The sequence below is a fragment of the Grus americana genome, chromosome 24 (genome assembly GCF_028858705.1).
Source record: "Grus americana isolate bGruAme1 chromosome 24, bGruAme1.mat, whole genome shotgun sequence".
NCBI lineage: Eukaryota > Metazoa > Chordata > Aves > Gruiformes > Gruidae > Grus > Grus americana.
This window is the reverse complement of record NC_072875.1, coordinates 7,327,711-7,345,253: the sequence shown is the minus strand read 5'-3', so window position 1 is coordinate 7,345,253 and position 17,543 is coordinate 7,327,711.

The following is a 17,543-nucleotide window of genomic DNA, read 5'->3' as shown; positions in this document are numbered from 1 at the left end:
ATAGCAAGGCAGCTGGGCTTTCTGTGCCAACCTGGCATCCCCTTTTCCAAGGGAGCAGCCCCAGGGGAAGGCTGGAGCTGGGTGTCAGGCAGGAGCAGGGATGCCATCGGGACATCTCCGCTGTGCACCGCTGCTGCCAAGCAATGCCCCCAGGGCTGGAAGAGTATCTGGTTTAACACCCAGGTCCTCCTCAAATGCCCCTTCCCCAATTCCTCCCGCCGTTTCGCGTAGCCACCCCGCTCGCTGATCGTAGCCACGGGCCATCGCAGCTCGAGCTGGTCGCACTGCACCGGGGAGCACCGCCGCGGAGACGGATTCAAGTCGCAAAGATGGCCAAACACGATTGGTTTCTCATTAACTTAATCAAAACCGGTCCCGCACCTATCCCCTGGATGCGTTGGTGCAGCCTTTCGTGCAGGTCTTTTAATGCTAAATTATTTTAATGTCGTGCTTTGCATTCAGCTGGTGGTCTGCTTTGATGTCAGCGGTCCCTGCCATGCAAGGTTAAAATAGCTGAGTTGAACCTGCTGCAATTTTGTGCATGGACGGGCTGGATGCATCTCAGCCTGTCGCTGGGAGTAAGGGGATTTATGGGATGCTGCGGAGAAGTTGATAGTGAAGAGGGACGGCTTCCAAACCCCGGGGTGAAGAAGCTCCACCGAGGTATTTCCTGGGGTCGAGAGGGAATTGCCACCACGTGGGTACTCTCTGAGCTGAGCAGGTACAGGGAGCACCAGCAAACCTTCCACCAAACCCGTTCCTGTAAAGTTTTCAGCAACTTTTTCATTGCCCAGATGTTTCTGGGGAATCACCTCTCTGTGGAGCTGTGTGTGTTACAGGAGAGTTGGGGCCAGATTTCACCCTCCATCCCTCGGTGCTGGGGTATTCAGAGTCGGGCAGTTCATCTCAATCCACTGAAAAACTCTTAAACCTCCGAATTAGGGTGTTATTCATGTGTCTGAACACGATAGACAGTGGACCGCGTTAGTGCTCGCTGAGAATTACCATCCGATCCCAACTTTTTCCAGGTTTCCTAAAACTTTCCAGCTCAGGAGGGACCTTGGAGGAAAGGAGGGAGCTCCACAGCTCCTCCCGTGGGCTGCAGGAGAGGAGCTGCCTGGAGAAAAATGCAAAGGCAAGGATGCCGTGGGATGGCTGGACACAGGCAGGCCCTGTCCTCTTTGCCAGGTTTTAATATTCTGTTTTCGGGGGGAGGGGGGGATTTTTCACCCCACAAGCTCTTTCTGAAACCTGGCTTGGACTTTTTTGCTAGAGAAAACAACGATGCGTGTATAAATTCCCTCAAAAATGAACAAGCCGCGACGGGTTAAATGGAGCATTTGTATAAAAACAACGAATCCCATTTTTGCTTGATTGGCACTTTAATTAGGCCCATGCCCTTTTGCTGCTACCACAATCAGATTGGAGGAGAATGGGAAGCTTCCACACCGTTATTTTTATCTCAAGATTACAAGATTTCCTTTTTTTTTAAAAATGCAAAGGGGGAAAAAAAAAGAAAAAAAAAAAAACCCAACCCACTACCTTACAAATGTGGCAAGGGAATGATATTATTTAGGGCTTGGAGAAAGTGTGGCTTCCTGATTGCAGCACAAGAATTAATCTGATTATGTTAACAACGGATTGTTATGCTAAGAAGAATAAGGAAGAAAAGTTCTGTCTCTCAAGTCTGCCAGGAACAAGACAAGGACTGGGCAGGCTCAAAAGCCAGCCTTGAATTCTTGAATTTAAGAGCTCCAGAAAAAAAAAAAAAAAAAAAAAAAAAAAGCCAAAAGTCCTTGTGGTTTTTATAAGGCAATTTCCCTCTTTTCCTTCTCTCTGTTTTACTGCGCGGAGGCTGTAACTGCGGCTCGCGGCTCCCAGCCACCCGGTGAATCTCCTGAGACTGGCTTCAGATAAGCGCTACTGGTAAATAATGTGCCCAGATTACAATGCCTATACCTCTGTCTAGCTACATCCTAAAATTTAAAATGAGATGAGCATTGAAATCGGGCCGAGCAGGGTTTTACGCCCAGATATAAAAGACAACTCCAAGCCCAGCGAAAGGGGAGGGAAATGGGACGCTGGAGATTTCCAGTTCCTGACTTTCGCGGGGAATTATTTCTTTGTTGGATATAAGGATCATTTTATCTGCTGAAAAATAGAGGGGAAAAAAAATACTGAAAAAAAAATGATTGCTCTGCACCGCTTTTGGTGCTTTTGGGTGTAAAAAGGAAAACTTCTGGGTAAAACCTCCCTCCCCTTCCTCTCCCATGCCGTGAATCCCCAAAATCTGCAATATAGGGGCAAAAAACCATTCACCAACACACAGTCAAACCCGTCCTCCCACCTCTCCGAGCCGGTTGCTGTTACAGGGGGATGAGCAAGAGCCATGAGTCAACATTCAGCCCCAACTTTTCCTTCTTTTTCTTTTTCTTTTTCTTTTTTTTCCCCGAAAGCTTTCAAAACCCATGATGAGCGTGAGCAAAAGTTGGCTGCAAAATTTCAGCCTGTCCCTGGGATTTGCTCAAGTTGAGGAAAAGGCGTTTGGTTTGCAGTGGAATAGTTTATTCTTCAAGCAAAGATAGAAATGATGCCATTTGATTGAGGTGGCTAATTACACAGCTTGAAGAGTAAATTACAGCTATCAAATATCCCAGTGAATATTCACTTACAAATAGAGAGAGAAGAAAATGAAATTTTTTGGGTTTGCTGGCAATTTTGAAATAAAAACATTGTCTCTGATGGGGAATGTTAACCAATCCTTTTAAAATTCCTCTGCAACTGCTAAATTCAAATGATATTTTCTTGCAGACCAACCAACCAGTTCACTCCAGTAGCCCTGAGCTGCTATTTTTTTTTGCTTTTTTTTTTCTATTTTGAGGTTTCATGTTTCCTTGTGATTTTGGAAACATTTGCCCTCACTTTAACATCTGTTTTTTTCAGTGAAAAATATTAATAGCAAGTTTACAAACAGTTAAAACTGCCCAACCGGAGTAAAAATCTTTGTCATAAAAAGTATATTGCTTGCCAGAAAAAGTTTCATAGCAACAAAAAACCCCATGTTTGCTGGGGCCACATGCAAAAAAACCCTTTTATTTTACCTGGAGCCACTATAACTTGTATTTCTTCTTAAATACAAGCTTTTCAGGCAGGGCTGCAAAACTCTGCTTCCCCCAAAATTCACCTCCACTGGTGGTTTTGGGCTGTAGGACTATAAGCCCGTGCCTCAGTTTCCCCAAGAACAACCAGGCGCCTTGCTGGGTGATTTAGTTAATGTTTTCCAGGTCCTTTTTCTGCAAAAATCCTGCAGCAATCACTCCAGTCGTGCTCCGAGGATCTCCCCCTTCGCCTCCCCGCCGTGCCTTCAGCCTCCTTCCCCGGGTAATGAAAGGTAAGCGGCGCTCTGTATGTCTCTGCGTGCCTGTAAATTGCTGGCACCTATTAGGACCAAAAAAAAAAAAAAAAAGGTCAATTTTCTTGTCTTTTCCTCTCTTCTGGCCCTTAGGAACAAACCCAAAGCCCACAGCAATCCCCCCCGCCCCGTTCCCGGCCGTCTCATTAGCAGCATCCTTGCACATCCCAAGGGATGCCGGTGGCGAGGGCGAACCAGCGCTTCTGGGGCACTTGGGCATCTCTTAATTTGCCCCGTGCCACCCCCTCGTCCCGAGAGAGGAGGTGTTTTGTTGCGTGCAAGGAGCACGTGTGATGCGCGGGGGTACTTGTTATCCCGTCCCCAGGGGCCGACGGTCGCTCCCGGGGGGCACGGCGTAGGCTGGGGGTGGACGCATGGGGTTTGCAGCCCCGAGGAACCCGGGTGCATTCAGGGTCTGCATGGGAGGAGAAGAAACAAGACAACAAAACACCAAGCTGCGTGCAGAAAGAATCGCATCCGAGCCGTGATCGCTGAACGGCAGCAGTGTGGGTCGGCACGGCATGGCACGGCCTTGGCGGCTCCTGCCGAAATGCACCCCTTGGAATACGGTGAAGGCAAACACCTTGTAGAAGATGCTTGATTTGCTGGGGCCAAATGCAAAATGAACCCTCTGTTTTACCTGCAGTCATCACACCTCGTGTTTCCTCTTAAATATCAAGCTTTTGGGGCTAAAAGCTTGGTCCTGAGCATCCCACAACACATCCCTGGGCATCAGAGCATCCCAGACCCACCGGCTCCTCTGCCACGTCCCACCCCACAAGGAACTGAACGGGAAGGGGAAATGCTGAGTGTAGTCCACATCCAAAACAGCCACTCACCACGCTTCCAAAGCGTGTTCACAGAGTTACATGGGTTTTATCGTGCCTGACATGTCCCAGGGGGAGTAATTTCTCCCTGATGCATGATAGATTTTGTCCTAGCATGGGTCACAGAAAGCCCAACATTGATGGGTTTCATCTAATTTCAATTACAGTCATTAAAACTTTTGCTCACACGAGCTGAGCCTTTCCAAAAGCCATCGAATGACAGCCCATTAGAGAGCGGTTATTTATAGTGGGGCATGTTAATTTTACAGGATCACAGACCAGTGATTCAGTGCCTGGCGTTGCTGAAAGGAATCACTCACAGGAATGAGTGTGCGGTGACATAAAAACACCCAAATCCACAACCTCCCACCAGCAGAAGCTCCTGGGTTGGTCGAAAAGCAGCGGCGGCAGCGTGCGGATGGGTAGCCATGAGATGCTGGGGTGGTTCATAGGTTGGGGACCAATACGTGGGATGCTGAACGATCGAATCATCCCTTTTAGCCCTAGTTCTCGCTGTCACCTGATGGATGGAGACGGGGAGGGGGTCAAGGAGATCCAGGCAAATGGGTGATTCGAGATCTAGGGAGAGTGGACACGGTGCTGGGTGATGCTAAAGGGAAGGGGAGCTCCTTTCCTGCGGTACCCCCGGGTTTTTCCAGCCCTGGTTTGGGCGCCGTGGGGTGCCCATGCTCTGAAACAGCCGCCTTCCTCACTCGCTCTCTGCTTCACAGCATTTTTCTGAACCACCGGGATGCCCGGCTCTGCAAAAGGGCTTTGCTCAGCCTTTATCTCCCCCAGCAAAGTGCTTGGAGACACTTTGTATGAAAGATGCTGGAGATGAGGGAGGAGGAGGAAAATACAAAAAAAACCCCAAAAACCCAAAACCCAACAAACCTCCTGCGTTGTATTGAATCCCCTTGAATTTTAAAGTGCTCTGAACTTGAAGCTTTCTGGGTGGAAGAATAGGAGGAGTGGGGAGAGGGAGAAAGAGACACAGGACAAAAGGAGCATTTTGCAGACACAGCAAAGGACAGGCACAAATTGCTCCAGCCCCGCGTAGGGCCTGATCCAGACCCTGTCGGTGCCGGGGAACTTTTCCCGCAGGCTTTGATCAGAGCCCTGCTGAGGACAGCCAGTCCCAGGCTGCCCCTGAGGTCCTCTCTCCTTCTACCAGGCCATGGTCATCCCAAAAACGGGGGGTCAGCATCGCTCGGTGCAGGATGGCGAGGGACCCTGGGGAGGGCAGGATGGGGGGCTGGCGAGGGGGTGCTGAGGACGTGGACACAGACAGATGGACTTAACGGGTGACCAGCTGTCCGCTGCTCTGCTCCCCATGCCCGGGCGTCCACCAGCACCGGGAACATCGAGGGATGCTCCCCCGAGCCAGCACTGCTCAGCCCCTGCTCCGTGCCTGTGAGCAATGGGGGCATCGTAGGCGAGTTGAGGAGGTTTTGACCCAAAAATCCACGGGGAGAAGGAGTAGCAGCCCACCGCCCAGAGCCCATTAGGAAAGGGGAATTTTTCTACCAGGGGGATCCTTTTTGGTGGGCTGGGCTGGCCGTACCTTCCCTCCCCGAGGCAGCACGGCTCCTCGTGCCCCCGCAGCTGGGCGCTGGGCTGTGCTGAGCCACGCACGCAGCTTGCGAGCAGCACAGAGGCAAGCTGGAGCACGGGCTAAGGCGAAGGACACTGTTTCCAGGAACAAATGTAATAAAGAGGCCAAAACTGCCCTTAAATATAAACTCTGGGATCCTCCAGGTGCACGTCCCCGAGTCACCCACGGTGCCTCCCCTTGCAGACAGCGCTCGCACCCATGTTTTCTTGCCAACATCACCCGTCTGACCACGGGTGACCTCAACCTCTGACAGAATTTGGCCCGACCCAGTTAAACCCAACCTACCGCTCCCCTTCTCCTGCCCAGCCAGGACACCTCACCTCTGCCCGCCTGCCCTCTCGACCCTGCCTAACGACAAGTCCCCCTGGACACGGGTCTCCATTTTTCTATACGTTTCTGTAGCACCTCCTGCAGCCCTGACCTCGGCTGAGCCGTCTAGGCGATATAAAATAATATGATAATCATAGCGATGATAGCAATAATCATAATAATACGCCATGTTCTGGCTAGGGCACCTGTCACCTAGGCATGCGAGTGCCGGTGACAACCAGCTATTACGTACCTAGGCTAAGTGTAGCGGTGCCACGGCTGGGTGTTGATAGGAGAGCAGGGGAAATAGGAAAACAAACCCCAACTTTCCGACAGCATTGCTCACGTCTGGAGATCAGCCCAGCTCCCCCAACGTTCCCGTGGGCCTGAGTATCTATGAATCGGTGAGTATTTTCAAGCGGGCAAGCATCTGCGACATCTCCGGGATGCTCGTGCAAATGTTCTCCGCTGCCCGCTGCTTGCAAGAGTTTTTAGTGCAGGACGGGTAGCAGCGAGGGGGGGGATCGGTGCAATTCGCTCCAGCAAAGTTTTTACAAGAGCAGCAAGGCGGGTTTTTTGACTGCGAGCACAAATAACCATTAAACCAAGGTTATCGGGGGTGGCGGTGGGTTCTCTGTTGCTGTGCGATTGTAAATTGATCTGGAAGGATTTTTCCCACTGGATCTCGGTTTGTCCCTCCAAAGCAGGGAGAGTTGGATGTCTCTGCTGGAAAAATGGTGCTGGGAGGGAGAAAATCAGCTGGAGACATGATGCTCATGGTGCTTTTACACCAGTGCAGGTGGTTTCTGGGGGTGGTTCTTCAAGTGCTTTTGCAGAAGGGGGGTTTTCCTGGGTGGGGATGGAGAGAGACGAGGGAAGGAGCCCAAGTCAGATCACTTCTTTTATTTAAAAATCACCTCGTGGGATTTCCCGATGCAGCGTGCTAATTTTTAATGATCATTAAGCACCAAAACTTCTGCGAGTCCTCCAAGGGTGCTACCTGCATCTCTAAACATCTAAATACCTTCTAGAAACCTGGCCCCTGGCCCACGGTATTACACAGAGCATCTCCCCTCAGGTAATACCAGCAGAAAGACGAGGTTCCCCCTGAAAACCCCAGCTCCCCCCGCCACAACTCCCAGCCCACCCGCCGTCTTCCCTCTTGTTCTTGTACCAGCTTCGCCGCATTAAGCCGGCAGAATAACTCCATTGCACGGGCCACTTCACCTCTTCCCCTCTACCTGCAACGAAACCCATCTCCTGCTATTCCCTTTGATGACTTCTCTTCAGCTGCTGCAGAGGAGAAATGCTCGTATCAGCAAACAGATGGCGGCTGAGGCATGTAGCATAAAATATATTTATCAAGGCAAACAGCTGTAGCCCATTTCATTCCGAAGATTTCTATTAAAAGTTCTCTGGAGCTACAAGCTGCTCTGGCTCTGCAGCCAGAATAAAGCTGAGAGGACAAATGGCTTTTTTTCAGAGCATTTCTTTCCCCTTCCTTAGCTTTTTTCTTCGCTGCCTGAAGAAAGCTCGACCCAGCTCTGCTTGCAGCGCTGGCTTTGATGAGGCTGGGTACCGAGCTGGGGTTATCAGAGATTAATGTGCATTTTGGGGAACGCCGTCGTGCCCATCCGTGTGCGCAGGGCTGTGCAAATTACCCCAAGGGGTCCCCGGAGCCACAAGACTCAGGACAACATTGCAATATCACAACATCAGACCTGCAAACTGGATGACCTTCCCTTCCAGGGACATCTCTGCTCAAGTTTGGATCGCACCCGGAGCCCGAAGCCGGGGCTGACGGCTTCCCAGTGCTCTTGGGCAAGGTCTAGTTTGCTGTTGACTTTGTTTCCATCCTGAAAAGACTTTGCTGCCACATTTACAACGTTTGAGAAGGGCCAGGTTTGGAGGAAATGCAAAGTTTTGCTCAGATGTAAATGAATTTTTTTGGCAGACGTTCCTTTCGCAGCGTTGGAAAATTCCCGGCTTTTGCTGCGAATCCAATTGAAACATTGACAAATATCACGAAATCCTCCACGCAAATGGGAATTTCCATATTTTGTATTAAATATACCCTGTACATGCTCAGCTGATGTAGCGACTCACGTATAACCCACTCCAATGTGTCCCCAGTTGGGCAAAGATGTCCCCAAAGGGGGACATCCCATCTTCTGGAGTCAAGGTAGAAGATGTGCCTTGGAGAGGAGATGTGCTGAACATTGAATGATCTAGAAAGGTAAAACCATGGAGCTGCCTCTGCTTAATCCATATGGACGTAATATCTCTTTACATCACCCGCTGCTGTCCCAAATCCCCCCCTTTTCTCCACATCTGCCCGTGTTATCCCGCAAAGCGTTGGCTTGGGCTCCTCAGCTGCAGCTGGAAAGGCACGTTGCACCCCTCTTCCGTCCCACGGCAGCCAGCAGCAGCATTTCAGCTTTTCCAAAATGGTCCTAGCAAGCCAACCCATAAACAACTTTTTCTCCTCTTTCTCTTAAAAAAAAAAAAAAATCCTTTTTTCTTGTTTTTCTTTTTTTTTCTTTTTTTTCTTTGTATAAAATATTCCTGGCAACCCCTCCTTTTTAACTGCCTGCTGCTTCCCCAGCCAACAGCTATGCATTTCATCCCAAATTCAGCTTTCTATTTTCAGTCAAGCGAGCAGTGGGATGAGAAGTTTGCCCTAAAAATGTGCTCAGAGGAGTCGGGATGCCATATGTGCGTGGAGATATTTGTCGCCAGCCCCCCGAATAGGGAAGGCGGGCTGGCAGCGGATGCGGGCGTTAGCTGGGGACCGGGGACTTGGCTGGCTCTTGGAAAACATGAGATGGAAGAGGGTCAGCAGTAGGGTGGTGAGGAGGCTACAGCTTGCAAACAAGACCCAAGAGACGTGGGTTGGGTTTTTTTCCCAGCTCGGTTGCTGGGTATAACCTCTCTGTGCCTCAGTTTCCCTAGTGCTTTGTATTGATCTGCTCATGCAACCTGGCGGGGGGGGGGGGGAGGTAATGTCACGCAGGCAAATCCAGCAGGGAAAAAAAGGCACATGTGGCATAAGGGTACGGCCAAGATCCCATCTGCTTGCCTTTTTACCCTGAGGATGGAAAATAAACCACAAACCCTGCGCCAAGCACTGCACCTCGTCTCCCTGGTCCTGGTCCATGCAGAGCAGCAGCAAGAAAAATCTACCGGAGGCACTGATCCACCTCCAGAGGAGTCTAAATGACTCCTTGATTATCTCATTACTTCTCCAATAATCAGCTCAGCTCCTGGAAGGACGCACCTCGTCATGGCACCACGCGTGTCCCCGTGCCCGGGGAGCACTCGGGCTCTGCTGATGGTTGGCGAGATCCTGGCTGTTGTTGCTCACGGACAATGCTCTTGGCACCAGGATGGGACCTCACACCTTCTGCCTCTGTCCTGAGCAGAATTGTGATGGGGAGGCAAAAGGAATGGGAGCAATGCACCTTTTTGGTGTGTATTTCTCTCTTGGGGTTCGTTATCACAACTTAATATTATTGCAACCCAATAACAAGCAATTATTGCAACCCTGCAATATTACCAAACCCAATCAATGTTATTTTTGCAACCCAATAACTATTATATTTTATTGCAATATTATTGCAGCCCAGTAATACCCAATGACAGCAACCCTGCGATTGCTTTTGCAGGCTGCAAGAGCTTGGCTGCCAGCAAGCAGTGCTAATGTTGGAATAATTCATGCCTTTGAACTGGGCGACCAGTTGGCTTTGCAACCACTTTGCGAACCGCTTGGAAGCAACCATGTAAATAATTATGGGGCTGGGTGTATGGATTCGGAGGGTGCTGGGGAGGGCTGGGTGCACTGAATGTTTGGCGTTCTTGCTTCAGGCATCCCAGAGATTTTACGGTTTTCAAAGCCCCGGGGAGGATGGTCCATGCTGCCACGCATCTCCTGGATTTTGGCACTGAGGTTTGCATGTGGCAGGGGGAGAAGGGAACCACATCTCACCTCCAAAGGAGAGGCGTGAAGAGGGAGGGAGAGAAGAGAGATCAAAAAAGCGAAGCAGCGGCAGGAGGCAAGAGGAAGAAAGGCGGTGGGAGAACAAGGCCGCTCCCAAAATATCCCTCCCTTTTGCCACGCTGAAGCCCAAAAACTCACACTTGGAAGGTTTTTTGTGAGGGGAAGAGGTTGCAGACTTTGCTCAAAGCAATGCCCTGGGGTCCCCAGGGACCCCTCCCTGCAACTGAGCCAGGAGAAGCAGCTCCTGCTGCACCCCGGGAGCGGTCCCTGCGGGGCTCTCTTTGATCAGAAATGCTCTGAATTCCTCCTGAGGTGGAGTTTGGGGAGGCAAAGCCCCACCTTTTCTCATTTCTGTCATTGTTTTTTTCCTTCCTAGCAGGTGGGGGTTAAATAGCAAACCCATTCCTAGGGCTGGAGGAACTGGTTTTCTGGGTTAGGACCTGCCTGCTTCACTCACTCCCAATGCCTTGTGAGTATGGGGATGGGGAGTGATAAATCCCAAATTTGCTAAATGACATTCATATTGGCCAGTTAGAAAAATGCTATTAATTTCCTTGGTGAGAAAACAGGTACTGAAACCCCTGCTGTGGAGCGATGACGTCTATTTAGGAGCACCCCTTCTATTTAGGAGCACCCCTTCTGTTCAGGAGCATCCCCTTCTATTTAGGAACATCTCTTCTATTTAGGAACATCTCTTCTATTTAGGAGCACCCCTTCTATTTAGGAGCATCCCCTTCTATTTAGGAGCATCCCCTTCTATTTAGGAGCATCCCCTTCTATTTAGGAGCATCCCCTCTATTTAGGAACATCCCTTCTATTTAGGAACATCCCCTTCTATTTAGGAGCATCCCTTCTGCTCGCTGGCATCATCTGGATGCGGAAGAGGGATGGAAAGCTGGGCAGGTCCTGCCACTGTGCTGCAGTTTGGGTACCTAAGGGTATAATCCAGCACTGCACAGTGATTTCTCACCCCTTTCTCCACCTTTGCTTTGGGGATTTGCTGGTTTGCATCCCCTTCTACCACCCCATGGCATTTCAAAGGAGGCAACCTGCGGCTGTCAGCCTGCCCCATCCTCCCCCCGCTGCCCCGATGATTAAAATGGCACCTGGATAATTAGGACATTTTGTAGGTAATTTAAGCTGGAAGTCATTAAGCAGAAATAGTAACCCACCTGCCACCCCTGCCCCGTGACATTGCCCCCCCAGTTGCCCTAAAAGGGGGCTCTGAACATCCCAAGGTTGCCCTCAAACATGCAGCAGAAATAAAGAGATATTAATATAACAGAGCCCAGGAACTGGGAATAAAATTAAAGACAACATTTCCAGGCTTGGAAGAGGAGAAAAAAAAATAATAAAAACAAAAATGCAACTTTCATTGCCAGAAAAAAGCTGACAGACACCGTCTTCTGAGGTTGTTAAGAGCCATCGTTATATCGTGCTGCCGGACTGACTGCGGCCTTGGCGGAGTCTTTAATTTGGCCTGAACATTTAAATCCTCTTTTATTACTGGGGGAAAAAAAAAATCCAAACCATTTGGCACTTGGCAATTACTTAGTGTCTCATAGTCGTTCCTTCTGAAGAGGGCAGGATGGGTCAGTCGTTTCCCAGGGCAGAGGTGAGCAATCATTTTATATGGACTGGCAGGTTTTGGAAGGACTCGCAGTGCTCACGAGATCCGATGGGAACGTCAGCCCAGCTCTCCCGGCCCTTGGCCAGAAACCATCCCTGAGGGGCTGCTTTTGGGACCCCAGTGCTTTGGTTTAGATTAAAACCTCCCAAAAGGCACCTAGTTTTTATCCATAGACATCAGGAGGTGGAGCATTTCCTATTTTGCTCGATAATTTATTCCCAGGGTTAATCATCCTCCCTGTTAAAAATGAATGCCTAATTCCAACGGGAGTTTGTCTGGCACTAACGTCCTGCAGCGGCGGTTTGCTTGCCTTTCCCTGCCCAGTATTTTCTCTGTCTGAAGCTGCTTATATGTCATTACAGCTCCCTTTTTTTCTGGCTCCTCAAGTGATTTTCCTCCAGCATCTGCAATTTTGCAAGGCTCTTTGTCCTCCCAGATTCCCATCATGGACCTGGTCAGAGCCGCATCACACCTTAGGCTATATCTCAAAGCACCTAAATAATATGCCCAAACCCCAGAGCTCTTCTGCAGGATTATTTTTCCACTCCGAGATGGAAAAATGCTTTCCCGTTCCCCGTGCAAAATAAACACAGGTTGCTGCCCCTTCCTCAAGCAGCTGGTTGGGGCTGATCTCTCAGGAACGGTTTGGGATGCTACAGCCGTCTCCCTCCCTCGCCCATCTTTGCTTCCCGTGACATGGTGACAGACCCGGTGCATGAAGAGATTAGCCCGGTGTCCGCGCCTCAGAGGAGCAGCGCTTGCTTTTTATCTCTGGGAAGCAGGCGCGCTGGACGTGAGCCCTGCAGGGATTTATTGGGGTGCCCTGGATCTGCTTCCTCCTCTCGCGCCGGCTCCTTTGCACCCACAGAGCACCAGACCCAGCAGAAGGGGTGTAAAGGAGGGGTTAAAAGGCTTTTTTTATCATTATTTTTAAAGAGCAATCCCATGGCGATTTTGCAGTGGAAGCTCTTGGAGACAGCACCAACCCTGCCGTCTCCTCTGTGCTCTCCTGGTGCCTGCTTTGGAAATCCCCAGCAACACTTTGCCTTTTCAAAAAGGGACAGAAACCCTCTGGCCTTTACGATTACGGGGCTATTCCTGGCCGCAACATGGCTCAGAGCAAAGCCAGTCCCTGGGAGCAGTGCAGAAGGGATGCTCAGAAAGGCATTGGGGATGTGAAAAACGCAAATGGTCCCTATGAGCAGTTGACCTGGGAGATGTTGCACAAGGCTGCTGAACCTTGATAAGGACATGGTTAAGACCCCTAAATGCTCTCAGATGTGTTTTAACTCTTCTTTTGCCTCCTCGGCTGCCAGGGACATACGATATAATGGTATAGGTATGGTATATATACCAATACCTACATTGGTATATATATATAACCCTCCTTACCTCTTTCTGGCCACTCACTAATGGATGAACCTGCAGGTCATCTGCAGCATCTAATTTCTTATCCTGTGCCCTGGGACCTGAGATGCCTTTCTGATGACCCCCCACATCTGGTTTTCTCCTGCTTTTTGGTAATCCCAGCACCTGCAAGCGCTGGGGATCTTCCCCCTCTCCTTGCTATCGCATCAGGATGAAACAGGAGAGGACGGCTGGTCCCTTTTTATGGGCTCTTGCCATTTTGCAGGTGGGTGCAGATAGCACAGCAGCTGCGGTGTTTGGGAGTGTGTCCAAGGGAGCCGGGTTATGCCCATTTTAAAGACGGGAAAACCGAGAAAGGCAGAGATTAAGACAGCACGAAGCTTGTATTTGTAGATGCTTGACTGCATCTCGAGCCCTGTTTTCCAGCAAGAACAGGCTGCTCTGAGCGCTCGGTAAATCAGAGCCCGGTAAATGCTCTCAGAGAAGCACTTAATAATCACTTGGTGCTTTTAAAGATCATGTCCGGTGCTGCATGTCTGCAACCACCTTGAAATGATGCTGCGTTGCCCAACATCCCACACAGCGACCTGATGTGGGAGCCTGGTCCTTCCCCAGGAGATCCTGATGCTCTTCACAAAGGAGAGCAGAACAATTAACTCCAGCTTGCAAATGAGGAAACTGAGGCAGGGTGTGCATTAGCCCTGAAGTCACATCAGTCGACCTCGTTTCCCTCTGGGTTGGGCTGTGGTTGGAGATGCAGCCCAAGTGGAGGGCTGTCTCCAGATACTTGCAGGTGCTGAGCCATGACTTGGCTTGGCAAGGCTGTAATGTCCCAGTCCTGGGGCGAATGCTGAGAAGGGACGTGCATTTTCTGGCTGCTTTGGGGAACTTTGGAGAAAAGAAAAAAGACTTTTCCCTTAAGTTTCCCATGAGCATCCCAGGGAGGATGGAGCGGTGCAGGGTCCCCAGATGAGCAACCCTGCACGTGAGTATCAATACCCGCTTCCCATTTTTATTTCATTCCCTGCCCCTTCCTTCCCCATCTCCATGCTTGGGAGAAGCTCCCACCTCCTTGGCAGGGAAAAAAGAGGCTGAGGGTTTGCAGGGTGCAACACAGGTACAGTATTTCACAGCCGGTTGCTTTGTAATGGGATTCTTTTATTGAAAGTTGCTTTCCCGGATCCGGCTTTGATTAGCAGATGCAAATCCTGCCCTGCATGCTGATGGATCCGCTCTGGTCCCGGAGCAAAGCCTCCGAGACCTGATGGAGGGTTTCTCAACCCTTGATTCTCAATTTCTCAATTCAGCACCTGCTTGGACACCTCGGCCCATGCTCCATACAACCCCGTGGTTGATCCAGCCCTGAAAAACTCCTGTTCAGAGAGAGCAGGATGTGACCCTGGGTGCTTAGGCAGAGGATGAGGGGCTGGCAGGTTGAACTGATGTTGGGAGAGCAGATGCACACTTAAACAAACCATAAGCTTCCAAGAAGAAAACAATGACTTAGTACTTTCTAATTACCATCCCAAAGTAAGGCAATTACTCCTTATTCACACGTGATTGCTAAGAATAGCTTAAAATGAATAAACATTTTTAAAAAAAGCTACTTAGTAAATTTTCATTAGCCAACACAGTGAGTAAGATATTTGTACTCCGGCACAGCCCCCATAAACAAAGACAAGGCATTACTCAGTAAATGAGTGAATTAGTATTGTGCTTAATTGCTAGAAATTATTATCAGGTTACTACAAATACTATAAATTACCAACAGGCTCAACCCTTTTTATTATTTTTCCAAAAGAAAGAAAAATCTTATTGATATGCCTTATGCAGTTATAAATAATCTGGGGGGCAAGGGGCTGTTCCTCAGTTTAATTAATACACGACAAGGAGTGGAGAAAAGCTAAATCACGCAGGGCAGCTTCTGCTTGGTTTCTGCTGCCGTGGCCGTGTGGCTGCGGGGGTATGGCTGGGGCAGGGCTGGGGGTGGTTTTGGGTGGGAATTGGCATGGATGGAACAGATGGATGGAAAAACGCTGTTGGCGGTGGCCTGGAGGGTTCAAGAACAGGATTTCAGCCTTCTGCATCTCCCGCGCAGGTGCTCTTTGTCACCCAAGCACCTACAAGGACACGAGACCCGTGGTGTCACCTCCAGCAGCGCTGATCCTGGCCAGCATCTGATCCCAGGAGCCTGCACGCTCCATGCTTTGGTCTAATTACCACCCTCACTATTTTCTTCACCGCTTTCATCGCCTCTGGCTCCGATACCCAAACTGAATTCTCCCTCTGTTACCTGTCCTTCAGCATCCTTTTCTGCAAGCTGGGTTTCCATAGCAAGGGATGCAGCAGGAAAATACGGGTTGGGATACAGCGGAAAACAGCAAAAGCTACCTGAAGGAGATTTCTTGGTGTGCCGGAGACCCAGAACAAGAAGGATTCTGCAGGATTTTTGACTTTTTCAGTGTTGGAGCTTGGAGGCTTTCCAGAGTGGACATGCTGCTGGTGTTTGCTCCGCATCTCTGGGGTTGATGGAGATGGAGACAGGCTGGGGAAGGTGTTGCAGGAGCTCCGGAGCTACCTGCAGACAACCTGAGACCCGAAGATGGGTCTGTGCACCTAAAACCTGTCTGCTTCTGCCAGCTAGATCAGTTAGTGGCTCTAATAAAAGGTTTTATCTGTCCCTATAAAGTCTCTCCTCTCCCAGCCTTAGACCCAGCATAGCTGCAGCTTTCCTAGAGCAGACACAGCCGGGTATTTCACTTTGGGCAATGCTTCCACAAAATTGGGTGCTATAAATCCTCCTCATTTTCCCTTGTGTGAAACGGGGGATAATGAGCAGGACGTGTGAAGTCTTGATCAGCTGCTGCTGGTGCAGCACACCAGTGTTTTCAGATGAAAAGCGATGAGGGGAAAAAAAAAAAAAAGCAGTTATTAGAGCAGAAGCGCATTAGGAAAAAAAAAATCTGAATTTCCATTATGCCCCTGGATCTCGACATTGCTGCAAGCCGTGGTATTTCCATTATTGCTTTGCTTATTATCACGTGTTTTAATTTCAGATACCCCACCTACAAGCAGCTCAGATCCCAGGGTGTTAATCCAGGGGCTGGGCGGAGATGTGGATCACTCGCCCGACAATGCTAATTCGGATCTCGGGGACGTCTCACCCCGTGCGAGTGAGCGGTGTCTGCAGGCAGGCGTCAGGAGCCGGTGACTTTGTACAACTCTGCTGTCTGCTCCCCATCACTCAAGAAAAAAGGTTTTTGCATCAGATTGGAGACACCCTGCAGGTGTTTAGGGGTTTATAATAATGAGTAGAGAGAGTGATGCTGCAAAAGTTGGGGAGGGGAGAAGAGGGACCCACATTTTTAGCCTTTTGGGCTCAAATGATTTGAAGATCATTTGCAAGTGGATGGAGAAAATTGCTGCCCTATGGAAAGGGATCTACACCTCCTCCTTCTTGTGCTTCTCCCTCCTTCTTCCTTCCTGCCCTCGTCCTTCGCCTTTCTGTAAAAACACAGGCCAGGGTCCTGCTCCTTCAATCCTGTAAATGTGCAGGATTTGCCGTTAAATGGAAATAACCCCCTCGGTGTTAATTTATCTCAGCGCTGGGTGTGAGCTCGACCCTAAGGCACCCAAAATGAGCCAAAAGGACGCAGAGCTGGGAAACGACCAGCAAATGGGAAGGGAAACTGAAGATCTTCCAGGTGAGAAAGGGGAGTAAAGGGATTTAAAGAGCTTCCCCCCTCCAAATCCACCTGATGTAGCGAGGCTTAAATCTGTGCTGCCCCGTTCCTAAATCCTCCACCGTGCAGGCGTCGCGCTGACACTGCGTGGTTAAAAGGGCAGCTGATGCCTTTGCAAGGCAAAACCTGGTTGGGCTGTAGATCCTGTCCCCACCGACACCATTCCATCCGTGTAGTCCACTTGGCCTATATATTTGTTATATATATATATATATGAGATGGATGGGGCGCAGGAGCAGGCTCTCTCCCCCAATTCCTAAACATGAGTCAGCAGGATCCCTGTTTTCAAAGCTGGCTGCTCTCGAAAAGGCATTTGCATTTCAGAGAGATCCTGCTTTGCTCTCCCACTGACAGTGTTTAGCTTTTGTTTAAGAGCAGGGCTCCTCCGCAGCGCTGCAAAAGGGGCTGAGCAGAGGAGACAAGAGGCAGGAGCCTCTGGGTTTGATCATTTCTTCCTTTGTCTCTGCCAGCCGAGGCCCTTGCCAAGAGGAACGGCTTTCAAAATCCAAGGCTCATCAAAAATGAAAAGGCTGAGCAAGGGGATGCGGCCAGGACGTGCACACACATGTGCGCACGTTGACGCCTTCAAAGGCAAATTTGGGAGAATTCATCCAGCCCGGGTTAGGCACCTCCGTCAGCCTG